We start from the raw sequence: 6,000 nt of genomic DNA, 5'->3' as shown, positions 1-6,000 counted from the left end.
AAAAACAACAACTTCTTCCCCCATTGAACACACTATTTATATTTTAGTATAGGAAACATTTAAAATATTTTGAACCAGTAGCTTTTGATATAGAGGTTGCGTTTCTGCTGAAGATACAGGTGCCCTAATTATTTTTTTTTAATTGTTGTGGAAAAACATGTAATAAATGTCTTTTTAAATATCTGCCTAAAAAACAACACCTCCCCCCTCTCCCCATTGAACACAATATATATATATATATATATATATATATATATATATATATATATATATATATTTTTTTTTTTTTTTTTTTTTTTTTTTTTTAATTATTATTATAGGAAACATTTAAAATATGTTAGACCATTAGCTTTTGATAAAGAGGTTCTGTTTCTGCTGAAGATGATGTTGCCCTAAAAACTGAATAAAATAGTTGTGAAAAACATATAAAAAATGTTTAAATAATATTTAAAAATGACATATACCTTAGGAACGGTATAACAGAAAACTTTGGTGGTTTGAAAACCTTAACTTCTCCAAACCACGGTAAACCTTGAAACTGGTTATCGTCCCATACCTACTCTTACCACCACATGACTATGATCAAAATACATTTAAACATGGCAGATCAATTGAGGTAAATTTGGTTTTACATTCACACATTAAGAATTTAATAATTTAATTTCAGATATTCAATATTAGTCGCAAACGACTATCAAGGTACAGCATTGTTCACAATCAAATAAATAGTACTGATGTTGTTTTCAAGCTATACTTACATGTGACTTCAGACTAATATTCTAAGTAGCATAGGGATTGTCACAGAACAAATGTGTGAATATAAAACCAACTTTACCTGTTTTTAAGATTCTGATGGTATGATAACCTTGAATAAAACTGTCACAGGATCACGGTATTGTGATCACGGCTTCAAAATAAGTTCTTTTTAAATATCTGCCTAAAAAAACATAAAAAACAACAACTCCCCCATTGAACACAATATATACATATATATATATATATATATATATATATATATATATATACATATATATATATATATATATATATATATATATATATATATATATATATATATATATATATATATATATATATATATATATATATATATATATATATATATATATATATATATATATATATATATATATATATATATATATATATATATATATATATATATATATATATAATTATAGGAAACATTTAAAATATGTTGGAACATTAGCTTTTGATAAAGAGGTTCCGTTTCTGCTGAAGATACTGTTGCCCTAAAAAACTGAATAAAATAGTTGTGAAAATTGTAAAAAATGTTTAAATAATATTTAAAAATTACATATAGGAACAGTATAACAGAAAACTTTGGCGGTTTTAAAACCTTGACTTTTCCAAACCACGGTAAACCTTGAAACTGGTTACTGTCCCATATACCGTCATTATATAATTATAGGAAACATTTAAAATATGTTGGAGCAGTAGCTTTTGATATAGAGGTTGCGTTTCTGCTGAAGATACAGTTGCCCTAAAATCTGAATAAAAAAGTTATATAAAAAACATTTAAAAAATGTAAATTAAATAAAAAAATGACAGATACCTTAGGAACGGTTTAACAGAAAACTTTGGTGTTTTTAAAACCTTGACTTTTTTAAACCGCGGTAAACCTAAAAACTAGTTATCGACCCATGCCTACTCTATACCACATGACTAAGACTAAATTACATTTAAACTACATGGCAGATCAATTGAGGTAAATTTGGTTTTACATTCAGACATCAAGACTTTAAAATATATGATTTCGGATATTCAATAAAAGTCGCCAACAACTATCAAGGTACAGCATTGCTCACAGTCAAATAAATAATACTGATGTTGTTTTCAAGCTATACTTACATGTCACTTCAGACTAATATTCTAAGTAGCATAGGGATTGTCACAGAACAAATGTGTGAATATAAAACCAACTTTACCTGTTTTTAAGATTCTGATGGTATGATAACCTTGAATAAAACTGTCACAGGATTATGGTATTGTGATTACTGCTTCAAAATAAGTTATTTTTAAATCTCCAGGTAAAAAACAACAACTGTTTCCCACCATTGAATCCAATATACATATTTTATTATAGGAAACATTTAAAAATTTTTGGATCAGTAGCTCTAGATATAGAGGTTCCGTCTCTAAAAAAATTGTTGTGAAAAAACGTAATAAATGTTTAAATAAAATTTTTTAAATGACATATACCTTAGGAACGGTATAACAGAAAACTTTGGTGGTTTTAAAACCTTGACTTTTTCCAAACCACGGTAAACCTTGAAACTGGTTATCGTCCCATACCTACTCTCACCACCACATGACTAAGACCAAAATAAATGTAAAATACACGCCGGATCAACTGAGGTATATTTGGATTTATAATCAGACATCAAGACTTTAATAATATAATTTCAGATATTCAATATTAGTAGCCAACGACTATCAAAGTACAGCATTGTTCAGTCAAATAAATGATGTTGTTTTGAAGTCATGCTTACATGTGACTTCAGACTAATATTCAAAGTAGCATAGGGAGTGTCACACAAGTTATCACAGAACAAATGTGTGAATATAAAACCAACTTTACTAGGTTTTACAGATCAAACCAGCATCCAAACAATTTAACAATCATGTGTCATCTCAGACAAGCAAGCAAAAACATCAAACCTACCTTCACAGCAACTGCAAATCCAACTAAGTTAACTAGACTTAAGATAAACCCTTTCACTTTCCTTTCCGTGACGAGTCCTGTTTAAACAGCTCTGCTAGTGTCAACATTACGCAGATAGGTGATCTTAGACCAGATGCAACCTCATCTAGGGTGTCATGTTTATATCTAATCCCCTCCTAGCTCTTCATCAACAGCTCTCAAATGACTTCACTTACGACCTCAGACAGATACAGTACGGAAAGCTTGAGCTTTTCATAAGAATGAGTCGAAACACTCTACCCACACAAGGTCAAGACCAACGCATTTTATATTCTAAATAAATGACTCATTTTCAAAACAAACATCTGATGCTGTTAGCTTAGCATCCGGCTAGCAGCAGGTGATGTGTTTACCACGCTAGCAGACAAAAGCTTTCACGCTAGCTCTCCCCGAAGCCACAAACAGCATCCAAATACACGTCATAATGTCCTGGGAAAGAGCGAAACACAGCGGTCGCACGACAGTGGCTGTAATAATATGTATATTACCGTTGTTTTAGCGTTAATGACGAAAAGAGAAGGTCCTTTCTATATCTTGGCGGAGACGAGGCTTTGATCGACCGGAGGTTTGCGGAAGTGGTTCGCGGCGCTCGCCGGGAAATTCCGCAGATGTAAACAGAGCCGTGTTCACTCGACTGATGGGAAGTCCGACTCATTTCCGCGACTCGATTCTTTTAGAACGGTTCATTTGAAAGATTCTAAATACCTTTTGTCAAGTACCTTTTCACATACTCAGAAACATCAAATCGTGTGTATGTGTATGGCATGCCGTGTTAACATCGAATCAATAGCTTATCTATTTTTATGAGACTAGTTCCTATTATTTAGATACTAGTATCTTTTCTATTAAGACCAAGTACTAGTGCTTATTCATTAGATACTAGTGCCCATTCTTTAGATACTACTGTTTTTTTATATACTAGCTCTTACTCATTAGACACTAGTTCTTTTTATTAGATAATAGTACTCATTCATTAAATACTTGAACTAATTCATTGGATACTAGTACTCATTCATAGTAGTACTTGTTCGTTAGATACTAGTACTCATTCATTAGATAATAGTACTCATTCATTAGATAATAGTACTTATTCATAGATAATAGTACTTATTTACTAGGTTGTATTGAACTCCACTGTGTTATATATGTGATTGTTTATGTTTTTATCGTAATAAGTTATCATTAAAAACGTATCATAAGTTAAGACGATTCAAAGTAATGTTTCTATTTATTATTTTTTTATTTAAATATTTTTTTTATATTTATCTTTGGCTCTCGGCTATCAACGATATTTGGTTTTTGGCCCTTCATAGAAAAAGTTTGGGCACCCCTGATACAGGGTATGTGTATTTATTTTTATTTTTTTCTCCTTAAAAAAAAAAACGTTGATTATTTTCACAGATATATTATACAATTCACAAGATGATGTTTTCAGAAACATTAAAAGCTTTTAGTTTACATTAGAAAGAAATTGACGCATTATTAAAATTTAACACCAACATTTAACACTACACCACATTTAAAGGTAGTTTTCTTCTGTTTACACGCACTAAATGTTCTTCAGTGCAACAAGTTTATCTATCAAAAACGGCATATTTAGGCCATATTTGATTACAATCATTACACATTATGACGATATTTACACACCATTTTAAATCTACTTCGACACTATCCTTCACACACCCATGGGTGTTACCCATTACCCATAAGTTTCGTATGTAATGCATTTGCATACAGTATATTTTCAGCCGTTTGCAAGGTTTGTGGTTCACTAGGAATCGATTCTCATTCTCTGAAGGAATTGTTCAAACATCACCCAGTTCAACCGATTCAGAAAAAAGATTCGATTCAGTTAGAATGATTTGTGTCATAATCATTGTTGAAAAGCTGTACACGGTCTACATGGTATAATACAGGTCTATATAACTAACAGGTTCGTAGCCAGCTTGGTGAAAGGGGTGGTTATTTTTCTCAAAAAAAAGACCTTTTTGCAGTTGTTATGAGATTTAAACACATTTTAAACACTATTTTTAGCTTAATGAGCTTGTTGTATGGTCATCATAACCACACCTAGTGATGTACTAATATTTCCTAGATTTAGAATAAAGAAATATGTATAAAAAAATGTATATATACATACATACATACATATATATATATATATATATATATATATATATATATATATATATATATATATATATATATATATATATATATATATATATATATACACATATATATATATATTATATGTATAAATATATGTATGTATGTATGTATGTATGTTTGTATGTATGTATGTATGTATGTATGTATGTATGTATGTATATATATATATATATATATATATATATATATATATATATATATATATATATATATATATATATATATATATATATACACACATTTATTACATCATTTATCATGGATTTTAGTTCAGTTTAATTCATCGTGCTTTAATATTCACCGCCGAGAGACCAAACATATATATATATATATATACAAATTTATTACATCATTTATCATGGATTTGCTCTTCAGTGTTTGGACTCTCGGCGGTGAATATTAAAGGACGATGAACTAAACTGAACTAAACTTAAACTCTGAAGACTGGACAACACTGTTTCAATTCACTGTAATCTTCAATGTGAAGCTGCTTTGACAAAATCTACATTGTAAAAGCGCTATACAAATAAAGATGAATTCAATTAGATTGAACTGAATATCATTTTAAAAACAAATCTATTGTCATTTATTAGGAAAATTAAAAATAAACTGTCCAGCACAACTTTCTCAGTCAGATGTTGGCCATTTGAATAGTAAAAACTTACAAAAGTTAATAACAATAATGTAGAGCTTCACAATTGTCTCAGCCTTTCTTGTGTAAAAAAAAAAAAAAAGTACATTTAAAAATTCATGCATGACAACAATTATTTTTTTAATTTGATGGGTTTTCAATGGATTATTTTTAACTATTTATGATGGCATTGCAGTCAACATAGGACAAATGAGCTCATACATGAGACCAATTTGTCAATGAGGCAAATTCCCCCTGGCCGGGCCTGCTAAAGTATAAGTTAGAAGTACTAGGCCAATATGTCGTAGGCTACTATGCAAAAAGAGACTCGTTTCCACAATATATAACTGAATTGGTTTTTTATTAGAACATTAACTTTGAATAGTTTTCCATGGCCTTTAATTCACTTTACGTTACTGTTACTAACGTGTCAACATAAACCCTAACAAAA

General features: G+C 29.7%; 2 protein-coding genes across 4 annotated transcripts in view; both read right to left on the bottom strand.

The window, feature by feature from the left end:
- The window catches only part of tnip1 (TNFAIP3 interacting protein 1), a 51,710-nt gene extending 48,380 nt beyond the window's left edge, over window positions 1-3,330 (bottom strand). For 2 of the 3 annotated variants that reach the window (NM_001079952.2, NM_001442278.1), the window contains 1 exon segment: window positions 3,235-3,330. The gene's annotated coding sequence lies outside the window, so the exon portion shown is untranslated. 3 annotated transcript variants of the gene reach the window in all.
- Window positions 1-6,000, bottom strand: part of nsd1a (nuclear receptor binding SET domain protein 1a) — a 1,446,438-nt gene that overhangs the window by 1,211,736 nt on the left and 228,702 nt on the right. The gene's annotated exons all lie outside the window — the stretch shown is intronic.

The sequence above is a fragment of the Danio rerio genome, chromosome 14 (assembly GCF_052040795.2).
Source record: "Danio rerio strain M-AB ecotype USA chromosome 14, GRCz13ab, whole genome shotgun sequence".
Taxonomy (NCBI): domain Eukaryota; kingdom Metazoa; phylum Chordata; class Actinopteri; order Cypriniformes; family Danionidae; genus Danio; species Danio rerio.
Note: the sequence above shows the minus strand (reverse complement) of the source record. Positions and strands in the feature narration are given on the sequence as shown.